The sequence below is a fragment of the Lathyrus oleraceus genome, chromosome 5 (genome assembly GCF_024323335.1).
Source record: "Lathyrus oleraceus cultivar Zhongwan6 chromosome 5, CAAS_Psat_ZW6_1.0, whole genome shotgun sequence".
NCBI lineage: Eukaryota > Viridiplantae > Streptophyta > Magnoliopsida > Fabales > Fabaceae > Lathyrus > Lathyrus oleraceus.
In genome coordinates this window covers 200,005,443-200,027,830 of record NC_066583.1, presented here as the reverse complement: position 1 = coordinate 200,027,830, position 22,388 = coordinate 200,005,443, and the positions used below count along the sequence as shown (strand labels likewise).

At 36.8% G+C, this 22,388-nt stretch overlaps 1 long non-coding RNA gene across 1 annotated transcript; it reads right to left on the bottom strand.

The window, feature by feature from the left end:
• Positions 1-374: 374 nt before the first annotated feature.
• LOC127087834 (uncharacterized) lies at positions 375-2,377 on the bottom strand. The gene is made up of 3 exons (XR_007790056.1): positions 2,311-2,377; positions 1,774-1,939; positions 375-837 (listed from the first exon to the last, which is right to left on the bottom strand). It is a non-coding gene; the product is annotated as an uncharacterized LOC127087834 (long non-coding RNA).
• Between the last annotated feature and the right edge of the window lie 20,011 nt (positions 2,378-22,388).

Here is a 22,388-nt window from a genome sequence, read left to right as displayed (position 1 = left end):
ACCATTCATCATATTTTGCATAGCACAATCATTAGGTCAAAGTTCAGTAATAGTGGATGTAATCCGTTTAAGTGGATTTTCGAGACAAGTATTATTTGGTGATTTTTCGGGTTTGTTTCTCATATCACTGGTGGTGTCAAACATCTTTTTAATTGAGATTCATTGTTGTCACAAGGAGTGAGAAGTTTGTTATTTGATTCAATTGCTTGAACTTAAGGAAGAAAGTCAAAGTTGGAAGTTCAAATAATACTTCATTCATTCATGGAAATTCATGGTACAATCCTTATTACTTGAAATACAAATTGAAAAAATAGATTACAAGAAAAGAGGATAAAAAATTCTATCAATTTGGTAAAATTGACTTTTTGGCCAACTGTTGATTTTTTATCAACTTTTGATCATCGACTCGAGTTTGACCCCTAAATTTTTCTAGACCTACCCTATAAGCATTTAATCAAAAGAATCATCATTCTTCATCAATAATCAAGAATTTCATGGTTATGTTACATAGTACATGATGTAAGTTCCAATAATTTTTCCTTCCATGAAGCTTCATTCCCATGGCTTTATCTTCACTTTCCGATGCCTTCTCGAGCCCATTATGTCACCCCAATTCTCACTTTGCTGCAAAGAAGAAGATACACCAAATTGATCATCAATATCATGGATTGAAATTATCAAAAATTCATCAAAAAGTCATGAGGAAAATTTTGCAGTTGGAAAATTCTGCACTTAGAAAATTTTGTTTTCATCTTCCATGAAGCCCCATTCTCATGATTGTATCTTCACTTTCCAATGCAGTCTCGAGCCCATTCTCCCACCCCAATGCTCACTTTACTGCAAAGAATAAGATACATGAAATTGATCATCAATATCATGGATTGAAATCATTCAAAATTCATCAAAAAGTCATGAGAACAATTCTACACTAAGAAAAAATCTGCACTTGAAAAATTCTGCACTTGGAAAATTAAAGTCATTTCATGCAAAAAAATATTCGATTTTTGATCCATTAATTTACACCACTCAAAAGTATTTATTTTCAACACAAGATTCAAGCCAAAGTGGCAAATATCCAAAGTAAAATTAAAGTAAATTCAAGTCAATTTCAAATTCTAACCAAATGACCATTTACTTTACCCCCTAACTTGGTACATTTGCTAAATTCCACACCATTGGTCTCTAACTATCCTAACTACCTATTTCTCCACAAATCATTCATTTCCCTAATTACCCCTAACTTCTCTAACTACCAAACTAACACAATTTCTAACTTTCAATTTTCAACCATTGCTAAAAGCTTTACTTGGATCATAACCCAAAGGTTCTCAAACATTCACAAAAACTATGTAAACATGTTATTCTTCCCAATTTTTGGGTTAACCACTTTGAACCATTTTAACCACTTTAACACTTTCTCACCATTTTTCCATTTCTCTCACCATCTCTCATCATTCTCTTCATTTCCTAACCCTCACAAAAGTTCATATTCATCACCATTTTAGAACTTCATATTGAAGTTCTAAGTTGGTGGAATTTAGCCACAATCATTCAACAATTCACCATTTAATTTCAAGCATAATCATCAAAGTTTCAACAATATTCAACAATTCACCATTCAATTCCAAGTATAATCATCAAAGTTTCAACAACTGTCAACATATCAAGAAAATTCATCATCAAGAATTCATCAATTTCAATCATCAAGATTCATGCACCATTCATCAAATTCTACATTCAAGCTTGGGAATTAATGGAAGTGTAGGAGCTTACCTCTCAAAGTTTTTCGTTTATCTTGGACGCGTTGTCCACAAACAACTTCTAACCGGAGCAAACCTCTGCTTCGTCGGAAATTCTTCATCTCTTTCTTTTCATTATCATGAATGCTTGAGTGAATGATTCTTGTTGAATGTATGTGGTAGAACCTTAATTTATCCTCCTATCCAAAACATCTTATTTAATAAGCACTTTTTGTTATATCTATAAAACCATATTCAAGTAGCAAAGAAAAATCAACATAGGAGTTTCTAACATAGTTTTTTACATATAAGTGAATTAAGCATTGTATTAGCATTGATACAAACATATAATATGAAGCAACTTATTTAAAAAATCAATTTTTTACACTAAAACCCCAATTTTAACATAAACTCACAATAAGCACTTTTCTTGAATTTCAACAACCAAAATCAAATACCATTCATAACATTAGCTTAGAATTAATACTAGAATATTAAAACCCTTAGAAAATTTAACATAAAACTCTTTTGTTTCATGACTTTTGAGCAAAAATTGGATTTTCACTTTTACCTTCAAGAGACCATTAATGGAGGAAAGCATGAGGAGGAAGGTGAGAGAAGACAAAGTTGATTCAGCTAAATTTTTGCTTCATTTTCTTGCAAATTCTACCGGGCTTAGGCCATTAAGCCCAATATTTTGCTTTCCACACTCATGTTTTGCTAGATGCTATCCATGTTGAACCCATTAACAAATCTTTGTGGTTGTACCTTTTCTGTTGGACCCAAAGCCTCCATTTCTAGTATGCACACCCCTAGGTTATGCATCCCTACAAATTTAATTGTTTTTACTCTATTTTTTGGATTTTTACCATTTCTTTGTCAATTCTTACTATGTTTTTAATTCATGAACATGCATGTGTTAATTCATGTAAATTTATAATAAATTCATGCTTTGTGGTTAATTAACATATTTTATCTTTTGACGTTTAATTGAATTAATTCTCTATTTAATTCATTTCCATGCCATGTTAGCTCATGAATAATGCATATGAAAAATGACTAGGATAGATATCTACTTGAGACTTTAATTTTCAATTGAAAAGTCATAAGAAATTAATTCTTTCACTCTTGATTGCAAGCATGAAATATTGTGGCATGAATGAATTATTTTTGCACTTTAATAATTCTTTTATGCAGGAATAATAGTTGAATACATTCTTCATTATTTTTCCATATTGATTCATTTCCATATGAATTAATAAAATGCCATTAAGTATGTTTCCATTCGATGCATCATTTTGATTTGTTTTATTTCATGCTAACTCCATGTGTTTGTATGATTACATGACCATTGAGATTTCAAGTTCAATTCAAGTATGGATCCAATCCATCATGATCTTTAATCATCATTTGCCTTGTACTATTTGAGGACACCATGCCACTTGATTGTTTTAGGCATGATGCTTGGATTGTAACTTGTTAATTTCCATTTACTTTATATTTTGTATTGTATGGTTTCATTCCCCCATTGTGGGTCATATGTGGCACCACCTCATGCATGATCCCTTCTTTCACACATAATGCGTCGAAGTATTTAAACACATATTCTCCACCATCATTAGTCCTCAAAATCTTGAGCTTTCGACCACTTTGTCTTTTGAACATACATTTAAACTTGGCAAATACCTCGATCAATTCACTTTTCTTCTTGATCAGGCAAGCCCACAGTTTTCGACTGAAATCATCTATGAATGTAACAAAGTATTTGTTACCTCCAATCAAATCCACCTGGATAAGGCCACATACATTAGAGTATATGACTTCAAGAATTGCCTTTGACCTGCTTCCTACATCCTTATTGAAGTTGTTATTGTGTTGCTTCTCCTGCACACATTCTTCACACACTTCGTTTGGCATGTCGATTTCTGGTAATCCTGAAACCATATTTATTCTTTTCAAATCTATGATGTATTTGAAATTGATATGGCCAAGTCTATAATGCTATATTCATTCATCTCTACTGGCTGTTGTTGCAAGACACTTATGCTTCATCACATTAAGCTCAATCTTGAAGGTTTTATTCTAAGACATTGAAGCCTTCAAGATCAACCTTCCATTTGAGTCGAGAACTCTCATCATCTTGTCTTCGATCAACACCTTGTAGTTCTTTTCGACTAACTGCCATATGCTGAGAAAATTGCTCTTCATGCCTGGTATGTACAACACATTTGAAATGACTGACCTTTTGCCATCTTTCCTCATAATCATGACATCACCAACACCTTCAGCTGCTAGAGTATTTTCATTTTCAAATTTCAACATGTTCTTCATTGAGGGATTTATGTTGACAAACCAATCTTTCCTTCTAGACATGTGTGATGAGCATCCTGAGTCCAAGTACCACTTGTCCTTGAATCTTTTTTCATCTCTCGTTGTAACCATTAACAACATCTTTTCTTCTTCTTGTTTCGCCAGCTTTGCATAAGTTTCTTGATTATTATGCTTTTCTGGACAATCATTAGAATAGTGACCATGCTTCTGACAATTGTAACACTGAATGTGACTCTTGTCTGGCTTTTGACCACCACCTTTTCGTCTACCTGCAACACCACCCCTTTGGTTTCCTTGGTTCTAGGGTTTTCTCTTATTCGACCAGTTTCCTTCTTCCTGATTTCGACCAGTCGAATTGTTGTAGCCTCCTATGCCTTTGTTTCCATTCCAACTTCCTTTGACTTTCCTTTCTTTTATTGATTGCGCTTGCAAATCCATATCACTCTTCGACTTTCCTGCAGCTCTTTCAGCCATTCTTTGTTCTTGAGATTCAAGCATCCCTTGAAGCTCTTCCTTTGTTAGTTTTGACAAATCTTTTGACTCTTCTATGGCTACTACCAAGTGGTCGAACTTTGGAGCCAACGACCTCAAGATCTTTCCAACAACAGATCTTGATGTCAACACTTCTCCATATACCTTGATTTGATTCACCAGTTTCGTAACCTTAGTGAAGAAATCAGTTATACTTTCATTATCTTCCATCTGAAGCAATTCTACGTTCTTTTGTGAGTTTGTAACCTCACATCTTTCACCTTCTCCGCGCCTCCAAATGACTTCTCTAGAATTTCCCATGCTTCTTTCACTGACTCTACATCACTAACCTTTTCAAAGTTATCTGAATCAACACATTGATGGATTATAAAGAGAGCTTTATAATCTTTCTTTTTCAATTCTTTATATGCATCTTTTTCTTGATCCTTCGCGTTTTCTGCAAGCGTTGTTACTCCTTCCTTCACAAGATCCCAAAGATCTTGATAACAGAACACAACCTTCATCTGCTTGCACAAATTCTCATAATTATTGTTCTTGAGAATTGGAAGAGTCGCTAGAAAATGTATGTTTGGATGATTCATTGACATCGTGATTTTCTTCCCACGAATCGCTCAAATCTGAGCTCTTGATACCAGATGTTGGAAATCCACCACAACCTATGGAGAATTTTTATCAATCTTGATGAACAAGATTGTTATTACCCACGCAATGACAATGAAAAGAAAATAACAATTGAGAAGGAAAGAAAAGAACATTGGAGAAGAAGAAGAAGAATATTTTTTGCAGAGTTTTCTCTCTGTCCACAACCTGTGGAAAACTTCTTTATTCACTTTGCAACTGCAAAATTCTATGAGTACAATGTTATGAGTTATTTCTTCTCTTCATACAAAAATAAGGGTTGTTCCCTCTATTTATAGATTTAGGTTAACTTTCTCCCTAAGTCAAAGCCCAAACTATACAAGCCCAAAATAGTTAACACTACTAAAAATAGGCCTAAGTCGAAATCATGTCTGAAGCAACATGCTTCGACACTTCGACACACAAATACAACTCAGCACACTAGGTGATTCGACACTTCCTTGCTTCTGTCGAGTAACCAGCTTCAACACAAGAAATTGCACTTCAACAAACCACTCAAACACCAACACCAGATGCATTTGTCTCAATAAATAATATTTTTGAGAAAAAAAGGCAAAGCCAACACCGACATGGCAGTCATTTTCTTTCTCAATTCTATATAGGATAGAGTAGCCTTTGTATTCCAAGCAAAATTAATAAAAGCAACAACTTTTTTAGAGGAAAGGTGAATGTGGTATGGTGACACAAAAGTATTTATAAAATTTGGCGAGTCTTAAAAATCTCCAGAGTGTCGTGAAGGAACGAGGTTCGGGATGATTTAAAATAGCATACACCTTATTTGAATATAGGACAACACTCCTAACAAAAATCACATTACCTAAATAATTAACATTACCAATTGGAAAAACACACTTATGATGTGTTTGAACGAGATAATTGGAAATTTTAAGGAATTTAGAATTCTAAGCAATTTAAATTATTCAAATGAAATTCATTTATTTTTAACTTTTTTGTTTAGTTAGATTATTAACATGATTCATTGCAAAAAAATTGGATCATTTTTATATATTTTAAAAGTTGTGTCAAATTTTAAAACTGATAAATAGGGACCAATTTATAAGTTCAAACATTTAAAAGGACCGACATGTAAAATTTGAAAATTATTGAGGACTAATTTACAAAATTTTTAGAATCAGTATGAATTTTTTAAATATGAGGACCAACTTGCAAAATTTATAAGATTAATAATAAATAATTTGACACTCACGTTGTATAGAGTGAGAGAGGAATTTCAAATTCTTTACGTTTAAGTGTCATTTGACATTCTTAAATTTATTTTGGACAACATACTTTATAGATTTCTATCATTTTAGCAATTCTCAATTTTTATCCAAACAATAAATTTTGGTTAAGTTATTTTAAATTTCCTTAAAAAGTTATTTTTCCTCATTAAAATTCATCATCCAAACACATTTAGATAATTTTCCAACAAAATTGTGTTATTCTAATAAGTCAAAGACAATATGTAAATAACTAAATGGTAACTCAAATTGGTACCGTAAAATAGAATATTATGTAAAAATACTAAGACAAACTATCACAAGCATAGGTGTCATAAGTCATTCATAGCGGATTGGAAAGGGGAATGTGCATTTGTAAGCCCGAATGGCATAACCAGAAACTCATAGAGTTCGTCAAAAGTTTGAAAAGTTGTCTTGCGTGTATGTACTAATGCAACCCTAATTTGATGATAGCTTGAACATAAATTTGTCTTGGAAAAATTGATGCAATACATAATTCATCTAGAAATTCGCCAATGATGCGGGTGGAAAATTGGTATTTTATTTTAATAGCATTTAGAGCTTTGTAGTCTACACAAAATCTGAAAGTCTCTTATTTTTACTAGTGGGATTGGGGAGGAAATGGATTGTTACTAGTGCCCTCATTCAACATATCTTGTATAATGGAGGTCAAGGTCTCCTTTTGAGATTGAGCATAGTGATGGAGTTTTACATTGATGGGTGATTTGTTTGGTAAAAGAGAAGTATAGTGATCATGTGGTCTAGAGGGTGGAAGACGATGGGGACTTTGAAAAATAGTTGGATGGTTATTGAGAAGTGTAGTAATTTCTAATTGAAGGTTAGAGGTTAGGCTCTCTTGGCTAGGATATTAGGCTCAAGGTTAGTGGGTTAAAAGTCTATACTTTGAAAAGTCATAAGGTGTATGGAGGCAATTACATTTGTATGGATGAGCTCACATAGTTGGTGATATGTGATTTGATTGGGATATATGATTTAGAATCACCCTTAAGGGTTATTTTAGTGTCATTGTGGAAAATAAAAGATGAAAGAAATCGATAAATATGCATGTATTAGATCCAAAGTATATAGTCAAGTTATGCCAAAAACAACATCAGCGCCTCTAATGGGCAACAAGTAGAATGACGAGGTCAAATTTTTGTCATGTAATGTAATTTTAGAATTGTTACAAATTCTTTGACATTGTAAATGAGAACCATTACAATACATAACAGAGATGTGGGGAATGAGTGTAGCATTTAAGCTCAAAGTTTGTGAAATACATAGTTGCAAAATATTGTATGTGTTGTCAATAAGAACAACCACTAGAAGACCATCAATTTGTCCTTGAAATTTGAGTGTTTAGGGGAAGAAAATTTCTAGTTAAAGCCTGAGGCCGGAGTTAAAAATAAGTATTGGTATAGTCAACCTCTAAGACTTCCAAAATGTCACTTCTTCATCTAGTTGTGTGAATGCGTCATTCAAAAATAGTAATAAAATAATAGACACATATATATGTCTAGACAAACTTTGTATCACCGTTATAACAAATATCTTGGCCACTTGACTCTTGTATGGGGGATTAGGGATTGGAGTGGGGGGTATTAGAAGTAATTCATATTTATTAGTTTTACTATTTTCTTAGCCCCTAAGTTTGTTAGAGGGTATTTTAGTATTTTATCCTATTCTAGTAACCCTAGTTTTAGCTTATAAATAGGGTGACAATCATTGTAATTTTTATCATGTTTTGTAGCCGTCATTCTTAATAGAATATTTCCATTTATTCTACCTTTGCACCAACAATTGGTATCAGAGCTCCGGTTCGGATTCATTGGGAAACACGGGAAACACGAGTGAACGTGAGGTCTTGTTGAAGGTGAGAAAAACAAGAAAGGGGGGTTTGAATTGTTTGGAAAAATAAGCGCTTTTCAAAATGAAAATCACACAAGGATTTTATACTGGTTCGCTTATAACACAAAGCTACTCCAGTCCACCCGGCCAAGGTGATTTCGCCTTCAACAAGGACTTAATCCACTAATCTTGAAAGATTACAAACAACGCCTAAGAGAAAAATCTCTTAGTCCTCTCAAGTTTACAGACTACACTAAGTCACTTGAGGAAATCAACAAACAATAAATGAAAGATTTATGTAATCTAGAGTGCTTCTAAGAAAGCAAATATTACAGTATTAAGAACAAGAGTTTTTCACGTTATAAGCAAAAGCTTCGTGAAGATCTTAGAGAGAAGAAGGTTTTCTTGTGTTGATGTTTCAGTAAGATTTTTCCTTGTACGTGTAGTGTTGCTGAATGTTGATTTGCAATCCTTTATATAGATCAGTGAGGTAGTAGTTGAAACTGGTGGATATTGAGATGAAGTTACGCCATCACATAAATAACTTCTGCAGGATGACTTTTTCTTCTTGAAATGACTACTTACCACAAGTAGTATTTTCTTTATTGAGATTGGAGATTAACGTCTCTTTCTCAATTAGGAAATCCATTTGCAAATCTTTTCTTGACTTAAACGTTACTCTTTCATGATTAGCAATTCCATGCTCAGAGTATTTGTGTATCTGGAGAATCTTGGAATCTTGCTTCTGATGTTTAATCTCTTGTGAGTTCTGATGGATTCTTCAGATAGTGCCAAGAGCTTCTGAGGTTAGACAAAACTTTGTTCAGAGTCAAAACTTCTAGAGCTTACTACTTGTCCAGATGCTTCTGATACTTTGATGTTTTGCTCAGAGTTAGAACTTCTTGACATTGTTTCCACTTCAGATGCTTCTGATCATTTGATATTTTGTATCTGATCTTGTTTTGTATCTGATGACATCATCAGATTTCTTCCTTCTTTCTTTAGAATCCTGCACACTTAGAAACTTTTCGTTAGGGTGTCATTTTTGGTTTCATCCTTTGTTATCATCAAAATCAAGGAATCTGTTGTAGAACAATTTTTGTTCTTACAATCTCCCCCTTTTTGATGATGACAAAACAATCTTAATTAGCAGATGAAACATATAAAATATCAGATCAGATAGACAAGAGCTCCCCCTGAGATAATGCTAGGGAGTTCATAAGTTCTTACCAGAGTTTCTTAAGTACAGAGGTTTCTGAAACTTTCTGCAATTTCTTAAGTCCAGGTTAGATAAATTTTATTTTTAAGAAAAAAATATGTTGCAGAATGCTTAAGGTATTAGACAATGTTTTCATCAGAGCTATTAATAACTTCTCCCCCTTTTTGTCAGAATCAAAAAGACATAGTAGAAAATAAGTAAAGAGAAAATCTGGAATTCATAGATAGAAGCACAAAGGCAACAGAAGCTAGAAAAACATCAGATTCAGAGAAAATAAAAAACAACAGGCACGCAGAAAAAAAATAAATCCTAAGTGCCTAAGGGTTCGGAGGCGGAGGCATTCTCTGAAGCAACATAGCAAGCATGTTCTGGATGTTGTCGTTGACAGTATCTTGCTTGTCCATTCTGGCCCGGAGTTCATTCTGATCTTGCTTGAGCTCTTTCAGAGTCTGAAGAACCGTAGGAATCACAGAAGAGGACTCCCCCAGAGTCAGAGCCTTCTGAGCTTCAGCTTCAGCAGCAACTTGAGCTTCTGCATCTGCCAGAGCCTTTGCTTCAGCTTCCTTTTGCCTTAGGATTTCAGCTTCCTTAGCAAGTCTTTCTTCTTCTATCCTTCTTGCTTCTTCTGCTTCTCTGGCAATTCTCTCTTCCTCAAGCCTTCTGGCTTCAGCTTCTCTGGCAAGTCTCTCCTGGAGTCTTGCCTCAGCATCTCTGATGTAGCCATTTCTGACTTGTTCAGAGATGCCCTTCAGTCTAAAGGCCTCAGATGTCATCCAGCCAATGACTCTGTTCCAGTGTGTCCTTACAGATTCAGGATCATCACTGATTTCAGAGTTAGAGACCAGAGAATCGACCTTTTGAACTGAAGCCTCTGCAATCATCAAGATGGCTTCCTTAAGGGTAGGCTTAGAAAGTTCAGGTTCAGGTTCTGGTTCAGAGGTATGAGGTGGAGAGTTTGGAGGGCTGAGATTTAAGGTTTGAGGTGCAGATTCTGACTCAGGTTGAGGTTCAGATTCTGCTTCTGGTTGAAGTTCAGATGTTTGGGGTGAAGCATAAAGAGGGTTTAAATCTAAAGGTTCAGATTCTGGTTCTGGTTCAGCGGAGATGTTTGGTGGGTTGATATCAGAAGTGGGATGGTCAGAGGGTTGGTTTTCAGAAGGTATGGTGGTTGTTTGTTGTGGTGGAGGTGAAGTTGCTTCAGATTGTGGTTGTGTTTGTTGTGAAGCAAGTCTATGAGCATAAATTGTGGCTATGGTTGGGGAATCAGGATCAGAAAATTCTGGGTCAGATGAGAGGGAAACATATGGGGGTGATTCTGCTGCTGAGGATGATGAAGATGAAGTGCTTTGGTGGGTTAGTTTAGGTTCAGAGGGAGGTATGAATGTACGGGCTATATTTAGAACTGGGGTAGGTTGGGAGGTTCTGGTGATTGAGGGTGAAATATCAGAGGTGGTATAAATAGGTTGTGAAGAGAGAGGGTTAGAAGAAGCAATCAGAGAATTAGAGGTAACAGGAGGAACAGACTTACCAGTAGAGATATTCAGAGGAGCTGAAGATTTGCTTCCAGAAGTTTCTCCGAGTCTGGCCTTCTTTGCCTGAGATGCTACCTTCTTTTCAGACAGACCTCTCTTGTATCTGACGAAGTCTTCTTCAGAGTCCAGACAGTCGTCGAGGCTGAAATCAGAGACGTCAACACCTTCTTCCAGCAGACGATGAAGATAGATAGCAACAGCGTCTCTGGGTTCATTCTTGAAGAATCTGGCAAGGCCATGAGGCATCTTCCTCTGATCTTTCAAACTATCCCAGGATGTATCCAGAGTTGGCCTGACTTGAATTTTCTTGATAATTCCCATACTCTTGAGGTTTCTGGCATTCAGAGGCTTCCCCACATCTATTGCCAGATCATCCATCAGCTTGGTCTTTTCCAGCTCGTCTACCAGTCCATGCTCAATGAAGACGTCAGATAGCAATCTTCCCAGAGGAATGTAGGATCTGGGCTTCATATTGTTTCTGGTTTCTCTGACCGAATCTCTCAGATATCTGAAGAGGAGAGCAGGGAGGCAGATCTTCACACCCTTCTGAATACAGTACAGAATGCATTTCTGGTCTGCATTGATGTAATCAGAAGAGTTAGAGGCTGAACGATGGTGAATTGTTCCCAGAATAATCTTCAGCCACACTTTGAGGTTCTGGTGCAGCTCCTTGTTCTTAGAGGGGTTTCCTTCAACGTTGGGTTTGAAGATTGTTGGGTTTATCACATCTGTAATGCGCTTTGACCTAGGAGGGATGTTGTAAATCCTTTTTCCTCCACTTCGCTCCATGTTCAACAAGGAGGCAATAGACCCTTCAGTAATAACAATCTTCACCCCCAGAACATATGAGACGATGAAGTTGTCATCTGCATCAGCATGTCTCCAGAACTCCTTGACAAGAAGTGGGTAAATAGGACCATAAAGTCTTTGGAAATAGTTTTCCCACCCTTGTTGACGAAGTTCTCCAGTTAGATCAACGCCATTCCTCTTCAAGTTTTCGAAATCAACAAGCGATTCGCACAACACATCCAAACCTTCAAAAGGAGTTGAAAGGTTGATATGGCGTTCACGATCAAGAACGTGGGGTTCTTTGTAAACAGGAGTGACGGTGACGCCTGTAACCGTTGGAGTTTGAGTGTTTGAGGTTTGAGCAGTAGAAGTTGATTCCGTTTCTTGAGAGAAGTTAAAGACTTGCTGTTGTTGAGCGTCCATGGTGAAGAAGAAGATGAAGATGAAGAACTTGCAGAGAATGCTTGAGAGAAGGGTTTAGGGTTTTAGAGTGAGTGAGAGTGATAAGTGTGTGAAATGTGAGAAAAATGTTTATATACTCTAAGTAAAACATGCAAAACGACACACATTCCAGCGTTAGCACAAAAATCAAAATAGCACGTTTGGGGGGAAAAATGATTACAGCTAATAAATGAATGTCTAATCCCAACAGTACGCACACTGCTCTAGGAGATTTCAAACGTTCTGACCTTTGATTTCTTTTGACAGTTGTCTAGAAGTTCTAGGGTTAGACGCTTGGTGCTCCACGTGTTGATGTATCTGATCTTCAGGAATACCAAAGGATTGGTTTCTGAAGATTTCTAACTCAGATATCTTCTTAACTTGGTAGAAGTATCAGAGTCAGAGGCAGAAGTACATTTGTCTACATCAGAGTCACATTTTACATTTTCAGAGCCATATTTCACTCAGGGCAATTTTTAATGTTCAGATGTTCTAAGATAAAAAGAAATCTATCTTCAGCTAGAGGCTTAGTAAAGATATCTGCCCATTGATGTTCTGTATCAATGAACTTCAATGTTACTATCCCTTTCTGAACATAGTCTCTGATAAAATGATGTTTTATTTCTATGTGTTTGGCTCTGGAATGTAGAATGGGATTCTTACTTAAACAAATAGCAGCAGTATTATCACAAAAGATAGGAATGTTACTCTCAAAGATTTGTAGATCTTCTAGCTGATGCTTCATCCAGAGCATCTGAGTTGTGCACAGTGACGCTGAGATGTATTCTGCTTCTGCAGTTGATAGAGCAATAGTTGACTGTCTTTTGCTAGCCCAGGAGATTAGATTGTTTCCCAGAAGCTGGCAATTCCCAGATGTGCTTTTTCGTTCTATTCTATCTCCTGCATAATCTGCATCACAATAACCCGAGAGTCTATACTCTGATGTTTTCTCATACATCAGGCCCAGGTTAGGAGTTCCTTTCAGATACTTAAGAATTCTCTTAACTGCTGTTAAATGAGATTCTCTAGGATCTGATTGGAATCTGGCACAAAGACAGACACTAAAAAGAATATCAGGACGAGTAGCAGTCAGATAGAGGAGAGAGCCTATCATACCTCGATAGAGCTTCTGACAAACCTTGTTGCTTACCTCTTCCTTCTCCAGAATGCAAGTTGGGTGCATGGGAGTTTTTGCAGAGTTGCATTCAGTCATGTCAAACTTCTTCAGAACGTCTTTAATGTACTTGCTTTGATGAACGTACGTGACTTCTGGAGTTTGATTAATTTGAATTCCCAGAAAGAACTTTAATTCTTGCATTAAACTCATTTCAAATTCTGCCTGCATTAACTTAGAAAATTCTTGGCAAACAGAGATATTAGCAGAACCAAAAATAATATCATCAACATAAATTTGGCATATCATGAGATCATTATTAAGGTTTTTACAGAAGAGTGTAGAATCAACTTTCCCTCTGATAAAATTTTGTTCCAGAAGAAAATTGCTTAATCGTTCATACCAAGCTCTGGGAGCTTGTTTAAGTCCATATAAAGATTTCTTAAGTTTAAAAACATGTTCTGGAAAATTTGAGTTTTCAAATCCTGGAGGTTGGTTGACATACACTTCTTCTGATATATAACCATTAAGAAATGCACTCTTGACATCCATTTGATATAATTTAATAGAATGATTAATAGCAAAAGATACAAGAAGACGAATAGATTCTAACCTCGCGACTGGAGCAAAGGTTTCATTATAGTCAATACCTTCTTGTTGACTGTAACCTTGAGCTACCAGTCGAGCCTTGTTCCTGACAACTTCTCCTTTCTCGTTCAGCTTGTTTCTGAAAACCCATCTGGTTCCAATGACGTGAGTGCCTCTGGGTTTAGGAACGAGATCCCAGACATCATTCTTTGAGAATTGATCCAATTCTTCTTGCATAGCTGCCACCCAGTCGTTATCCTGAAGTGCTTCATCACAAGACGTAGGCTCAATCAGAGACACTAGTCCCAGAGGAATATCTTCAGAGGTTCTGAAGGTAGATCTGGTTCTGACAGGTTCGTTCTTGTTTCCCAGAATCAAATCTTCAGATACATTAATACGACTTTTGACTTTCTTTGGGATTTCTGGAGATTTTATTTCTTCAGAGTTCTGAGTGACAGTTGCTTCTGGAGTTTTATCAGACTCTACAAGAGTGATTTCCAAATCTGCAAACTTTTCAACTAGCTTTGACTTTTCAGGGTCAAGCTTATCATCAAATATGACATGAATTGATTCTTCCATAATTTTGGTTTCTGTGTTGTATACTCTGTAGCCTTTAGAGCGTTCTGAGTATCCTAACATAATACCTTTCTGTGCTTTGGAATCAAACTTGTTCAGATGTTCTTTAGTGTTTAAGATAAAACAAGAGCATCCAAAAGGATGAAAATATGAAATGTTTGGTTTTCTTCCTTTACACAATTCATAGGGAGTCTTTTCCAGAATAGGTCTTATAGAGATTCTATTCTGAATGTAACACGCTGTATTTACAGCTTCTGCCCAAAAGTGCTTTGCTACATTTGTTTCATTGATCATGGTTCTGGCCATCTCTTGGAGTGTCCTATTCTTCCTCTCTACAACTCCATTTTGTTGTGGAGTTCTAGGGCAGGAGAAATCATGGGATATTCCATTAGAATCAAATAATTCTTCAAAATCTTTGTTTTCAAATTCTCCACCATGATCACTTCTGACTCTAATAATTTTAGAGTCAAATTCTTTTTGCACTTTGGAACAGAAACTTGTGAATACAGAGTGAGACTCACTCTTGTGCTTTAGGAATTTTACCCATGTCCAGCGACTGTAATCATCAACAATGACTAGTCCATACTTCTTTCCATTAACTGATGCTGTTTTCACAGGACCAAATAAGTCAATGTGAAGAAGTTCCAGAGGCTTAGAGGTAGAAACAACATTTTTCTTTTTAAAAGATGTTTTTGAAAATTTTCCTTTCTGACAAGCTTCACACAGAGCATCTGAAGAAAACTTCAGTTTAGGTAGGCCTCTGACTAACTCGAGTTTAGTTAGCTGAGAAAGTTTCCTCATGCTAATGTGGCCCAAGCGTCTATGCCATACCCATTGCTCTTCGTGAACTGACATTAGACATTTAACATTTTGATCTTTTAAATCAGAAAGATTTATTTTGTAAATGTTGTTTTTCCTCTTGCCTGTGAAAAGGACAGAGCCATCGTTCTGATTAATGGCTTTACATGTTTTTTGATTGAAGATTACATCATAACCGTTATCACTTAATTGACTTATGGATAACAAGTTATGCATTAATCCTTCTACATAAAGAACATCAGATATAGAGGGAAGAGTACCATTACCAATAGTTCCGGAGCCTCTGATCCTTCCTTTCTGATCTCCTCCGAAACCTACAAATCCAGCGTCTTTAAGTTCCAGACTTTGGAACATAGACTTTCTTCCCGTCATGTGTCGCGAGCATCCAGAGTCCAGGTACCATGACTGGTGTCTGAACTTTGCTGCATAGGATATCTGCAATATAGATAATCTTATCTTTCGGTACCCAGAATCTCTTGGGTCCTTTTAGATTAGTTTTCCCAGAGTTTCTTATAACTTTGGGTCTTCTAGCATTTTTAAATTTGTGTTCTTGTGTGTGTGTGTAGTGATATGAAAAAGGAGATTTAATTTGATCACTTGTAGAAGTTTTATCTTCCTTAGGATCATACCCAATTCCCCTTTTATTGTTCTGACTTACTCCATAAATCATGGATGCCATAATACTCCTATCTATCCCATTCTTCAGAAATTCTTGAAAGGCTTCTTCATATTTATAAATAATTTTATTTGAAGTTTGTGGTGCTTGAGACAACGCTTCTTCTAATTCTGAGCTTTTTGTTTTTGCTTCATCTCTTTCTAACATTAAAGATTTGATTGTATCTTCTTGTGATAGAATTGTTATCTCAAGTTCACTACACTCTTCAAATTTTGCTTTAAGACAGCCTTTAATATTTTTAAACTTTTGTTTTAATTTCTGGTAAGAGGTAAGAGTTTCTGACAAATATGATTCTAAGTCAGATCGAGAAAGTTCAGAAAATACCTCTTCAGATTCTTCATCTGAGCTGCTGGATATGGTAGCCATAAGTGCTACGTTGGCCTGTTCATCAGAGTCAGATTCTGATGATCCAGATTCACTATCATCCCAGGTAGCCATCAGTCCTTTCTTTGTTCTGAAAGTGTTTTTCTTGAAGCTTTCTTTTCTAGGGTTGTCTTTCTTCAACTTGGGGCATTCATTTCTGTAATGACCTGTTTCTTTACATTCATAACAGGTAATATCTTTGTTAGCTTTACCTTTTGAAGTTGACTCTGATCGATCCCCTCTGGGTCTTGGTCTTCTGAAGTTGTTGTTCCTCTTTTTCCAGAGTTGCTTAACTCTTCTGGTTAGTAGGGACAACTCTTCTTCATCATCAGAGTCTTCAGGTTCAGAGTCGTCAGTATCTTCAGTTTCTGCCTGGAGAGCTTTGGTTCTGTCAGGTTTCCGTCTTTCAGATCTGGACTTTAGCGCTACGGACTTGTTCTTTTTCTGAGGCTCATCCTCCTCTAGTTCTATCTCATGGCTTCTAAGAGAACTAACAAGTTCTTCAAGGCTGATATTGTTCAGATCCTTTGACAGCTTCAGAGCAGTAACCATAGGTCTCCATTTCTTTGGCAGACATCTGACTATCTTCTTAACATGATCTGCAGTTGTGTATCCTTTGTCTAGCACTTTAAGACCTGCAATAAGAGTTTGAAATCTGGAAAACATAGCTTCTATAGCTTCATCATCTTCCATTTTGAAGGCTTCATATTTCTGGATAAGCGCCAGAGCCTTCGTCTCCTTGACTTGGGAGTTTCCTTCATGGGTCATCTTCAGAGAGTCAAGTATATCTTTGGCTGTCTCTCTGTTGGTGATCTTTTCATATTCGTTGTATGATATAGCATTTAGAAGTATTGTTCTGGCCTTGTGGTGATTTTTGAAGACACGTTTCTGATCTTCTGACATCTTACTTCTGGGAACTTCAGCTCCATTTAAGACTGGAGGTGTGTATCCATCTGTGACAATGTCCCAGAGGTCAGCATCATAACCCAGAAAGAAACTTTCGATTCTATCTTTCCAGTAGTCAAATTTCTCTCCATCAAAAACAGGAGGCTTGGCATTGTAAGAATCTCTTTCATTTGAGTGGGCCATTGTTTTTCTCGTACTGGATCTCTCTATACGGTTAAGTGTTTGATTAGAAAATCAATAACAGAGCCAGAGCTCTGATACCAATTGAAGGTGAGAAAAACAAGAAAGGGGGGGTTTGAATTGTTTGGAAAAATAAGCGCTTTTCAAAATGAAAATCACACAAGGATTTTATACTGGTTCGCTTATAACACAAAGCTACTCCAGTCCACCCGGCCAAGGTGATTTCGCCTTCAACAAGGACTTAATCCACTAATCTTGAAAGATTACAAACAACGCCTAAGAGAAAAATCTCTTAGTCCTCTCAAGTTTACAGACTACACTAAGTCACTTGAGGAAATCAACAAACAATAAATGAAAGATTTATGTAATCTAGAGTGCTTCTAAGAAAGCAAATATTACAGTATTAAGAACAAGAGTTTTTCACGTTATAAGCAAAAGCTTCGTGAAGATCTTAGAGAGAAGAAGGTTTTCTTGTGTTGATGTTTCAGTAAGATTTTTCCTTGTACGTGTAGTGTTGCTGAATGTTGATTTGCAATCCTTTATATAGATCAGTGAGGTAGTAGTTGAAACTGGTGGATATTGAGATGAAGTTACGCCATCACATAAATAGCTTCTGCAGGATGACTTTTTCTTCTTGAAATGACTACTTACCACAAGTAGTATTTTCTTTATTGAGATTGGAGATTAACGTCTCTTTCTCAATTAGGAAATCCATTTGCAAATCTTTTCTTGACTTAAACGTTACTCTTTCATGATTAGCAATTCCATGCTCAGAGTATTTGTGTATCTGGAGAATCTTGGAATCTTGCTTCTGATGTTTAATCTCTTGTGAGTTCTGATGGATTCTTCAGATAGTGCCAAGAGCTTCTGAGGTTAGACAAAACTTTGTTCAGAGTCAAAACTTCTAGAGCTTACTACTTGTCCAGATGCTTCTGATACTTTGATGTTTTGCTCAGAGTTAGAACTTCTTGACATTGTTTCCACTTCAGATGCTTCTGATCATTTGATATTTTGTATCTGATCTTGTTTTGTATCTGATGACATCATCAGATTTCTTCCTTCTTTCTTTAGAATCCTGCACACTTAGAAACTTTTCGTTAGGGTGTCATTTTTGGTTTCATCCTTTGTTATCATCAAAATCAAGGAATCTGTTGTAGAACAATTTTTGTTCTTACAATCTCCCCCTTTTTGATGATGACAAAACAATCTTAATTAGCAGATGAAACATATAAAATATCAGATCAGATAGACAAGAGCTCCCCCTGAGATAATGCTAGGGAGTTCATAAGTTCTTACCAGAGTTTCTTAAGTACAGAGGTTTCTGAAACTTTCTGCAATTTCTTAAGTCCAGGTTAGATAAATTTTATTTTTAAGAAAAAAATATGTTGCAGAATGCTTAAGGTATTAGACAATGTTTTCATCAGAGCTATTAATAACTTCTCCCCCTTTTTGTCAGAATCAAAAAGACATAGTAGAAAATAAGTAAAGAGAAAAACTGGAATTCATAGATAGAAGCACAAAGGCAACAGAAGCTAGAAAAACATCAGATTCAGAGAAAATAAAAAACAACAGGCACGCAGAAAAAAAATAAATCTTAAGTGCCTAAGGGTTCGGAGGCGGAGGCATTCTCTGAAGCAACATAGCAAGCATGTTCTGGATGTTGTCGTTGACAGTATCTTGCTTGTCCATTCTGGCCCGGAGTTCATTCTAAATGCATGTACTGTTCGGTGCTCAAGATGTTCTAGATCTTGTCACTGATGGTTATGTTCCGGTAGCGGCAGATGCGACGGATGAACAGAAAAACGCGCAGAAGGAAGTAAGGAAGAAGGATCAGAAAGCATTGTTCTTCATTCATCAATGTGTTGATGTAAATGTGTTTGAGAAGATTGCTGATTCAATGACAGCAAAGGCTGCGTGGGACACACTGGTTAGATGTTATGGTGGTGACGCATCAGTGAAGAAGGTGAAGCTTCAGTCCTTGAGAAAGCAATATGAGAATCTCAACATGAAGAAACAATCATGAAGAAGGTATTGAGATCCCTTAACTCTCAATTTGATTACATTGTGGTAGCAATAGAACATTCCAAAGATCTGAGCACCATGAGAATTGAAGAGCTGCAGAGCAGTCTAGAAGCGCAAGAGTTGCGTTTGACTGAAAGAACTTCTGAAAGGGAAGTAGAGCAGCAGGCTCTGAAAGCAACTTCTGATAGGAGGTATCAGAAGCAGTCAGAAGCCAGGAGAAGATCTGATGGTGGTCAGAAGTCAGAAAGCTCAACCTCTGATAGACAAAAGAATGCTCATAAGGGAAAAGAGAAGTATGACAAGAAGAAGATCCAATGTTACTGTTGTAAGAAGTTTGGTCACTTTGCTAGAGACTGTTGGTCAAACAAGGAGAGAAAATCAGAAGAAGCAAATATAGCCAGAAGTTCTGATGACGAATCTGTGTTATTGATGGCCTCTGAATCTGATGATATGGATCTGATAGACTGGTGGTATATGGACACTGGCTGTTCAAATCATCTTACTGGAAACAAGAAATGGCTGGTTGACTTTGACTCTGAAAGGAGGACAAAGATCAGATGTGCTGATGACAAATATCTTAATGCAGAAGGTATGGGAAATGTCAGAGTGATTCTGAACAATGGGAAAACAGCATTGATTCAGAACGTGTGGTATGTACCTGGCATCAGAAGCAATCTGATGAGTGTGGGACAATTAATTGAGAAAGGTTTTTCAGTTACCATGAAGGACAATCTTCTGAAGCTGTATGACTGCAATCAGAAGTTGATTATGGAGTCAGAACAGGGAAGGAATAGAACATTCAAGGTGAATGTCAGAACTGCAGACTCAGAATGTCTTAGTGCAACAAGTGCTGAGAAGGAGAGTGAGCTGTGGCACAGAAGATTTGGTCATTCGATTTTCAGAAGCTTAAAACATCTGAATTCAAAGAAGTTGGTACATGGAATTCCTGCAATTAAGAAGCCTGAAAAGTCATGCAAAGTTTGCATGGAAGGAAAACAACCACGATTGCCATTTGCGTCAGAAACTGCTCCAAGAGCAAAACATGCCTTGGGAGTTGTACATTCTGATGTGTGTGGTCCATTTCCAGTAGCATCGATTGGAGGGAATAAATACTTTGTGTTATTTGTTGATGAATTCACAAGAATGACATGGGTATCCCTTATTAAGTTTAAACACGAGGTGTTTGATGAATTCAAGAAGTTCAGAATGAAGGCTGAGAATCAGAGTGGTCAGAAGTTGAAGATTCTTAGAACTGACGGTGGAGGTGAGTATAACTCCAAAGAGTTCCAGAAGTTCTGTGAGGAGAATGGAATTGAGCATGAGGTTACTGCTCCTTATACCCCTCAACACAATGGTCTTGCTGAAAGAAGAAACCGCACTTTGCTTGATATGGTGAGAAGCATGCTAAAGGAGAAGAAACTTCCTCAGAAGCTCTGGGGAGAAGCTGTTGCCACTGCAACGTATGTACTCAACCGATGTCCTACGAAGAAGTTGAAGGAAATAGTTCCAATACATAAGTGGACTGGAGATAAGCAAAGTGTTAGTCATCTGAAGGTGTTTGGTTCTGTTTGCTATAAACATGTTCCAGAAGCCAGAAGACAGAAGCTGGATGATAGAAGTAAAGTGATGATTCTGATAGGGTACCACAGTACAGGTGCATACAAGCTCTATTGTCCAGAAACCAACAAAATTGAATTCAGCAGAGATGTGATTGTGAAGGAATCAGAACTTTGGAATTGGGATAAGTCTCAATCTGATTCTGATGTTAGAACTTCTGAAGAAAGGTCAGAGTTAAGAATTTCTGAAGTTGGAGTAAACTCTGTCATTGATTCTGACTCTGATAGTGATTCTGACTCTGGAGAAGACTCAGAAGATGAAGGTGACTCTGATGATCCAGACTCTGATGACCCAGACTCTGATGGTAATCCAGATTCTGGTGGCAATTCAGACTCTGGAAATATGCCAGCCCCTGAAGATGGTCAAAACTCTGGAGGAAGTCAACCATCTAAAGCTAGAAACTCTGAAGCTCAAGACTCTGAACAAGTTCAGAGACCACAAAGAATCAGAAACATCCCCAGAAGATATGCAGAATTTGACATGCTGCAAGACACTGAAGTAGACTCTGAAGGAGAAGTTATTCAGTGTGCCATGTTAGTAGACTCTGAACCCATAAGTACAGAAGAGGCTCTTAAGCAGAAGCTCTGGCTGAAGGCCATGAAAGAAGAACTTGATGCTATAGAGAGAAACAAGACTTGGAAGCTGACAGAACTTCCAAAAGACAAGAAAGCCATCAGCGTCAGATGGGTTTTCAAGCAGAAGTTAAAGCCAGATGGTTCAATTGGCAAACATAAAGCAAGGTTGGTAGCCAGAGGATTTCTACAGAAACCTGGGCTGGATTACTCTGAAGTGTTTGCACCTGTAGCAAGACATGAAACAATCAGAATGGTGATTGCAATAGCTGCTAACAGGAATTGGCCTCTGATGCATTTAGATGTAAAATCTGCATTTCTGAACGGTCAGTTAGAAGAAGAAGTTTACGTGTCACAACCTCCTGGATTTGTGAGAAAGAATCAGGAAGGGATGGTGTACAGATTATACAAAGCTCTATATGGATTGAAACAAGCGCCCAGAGCTTGGAATCAGAAGATTGATTCCTTTTTCAAGAAGCAAGGCTTTCAGAAATGTGAGATGGAGTACGGTGTCTATGTTCAGCATACTTCTGAAGGAAATATGACTCTGGTATGTTTATATGTTGATGATATACTGCTGACTGGAAGTTCTGAACAGGAGATAGCCAAGTTCAAGAAAGTTCTGATGAATGAATTCGAAATGACTGATCTAGGCAAAATGACATACTTTCTAGGGATGGAGTT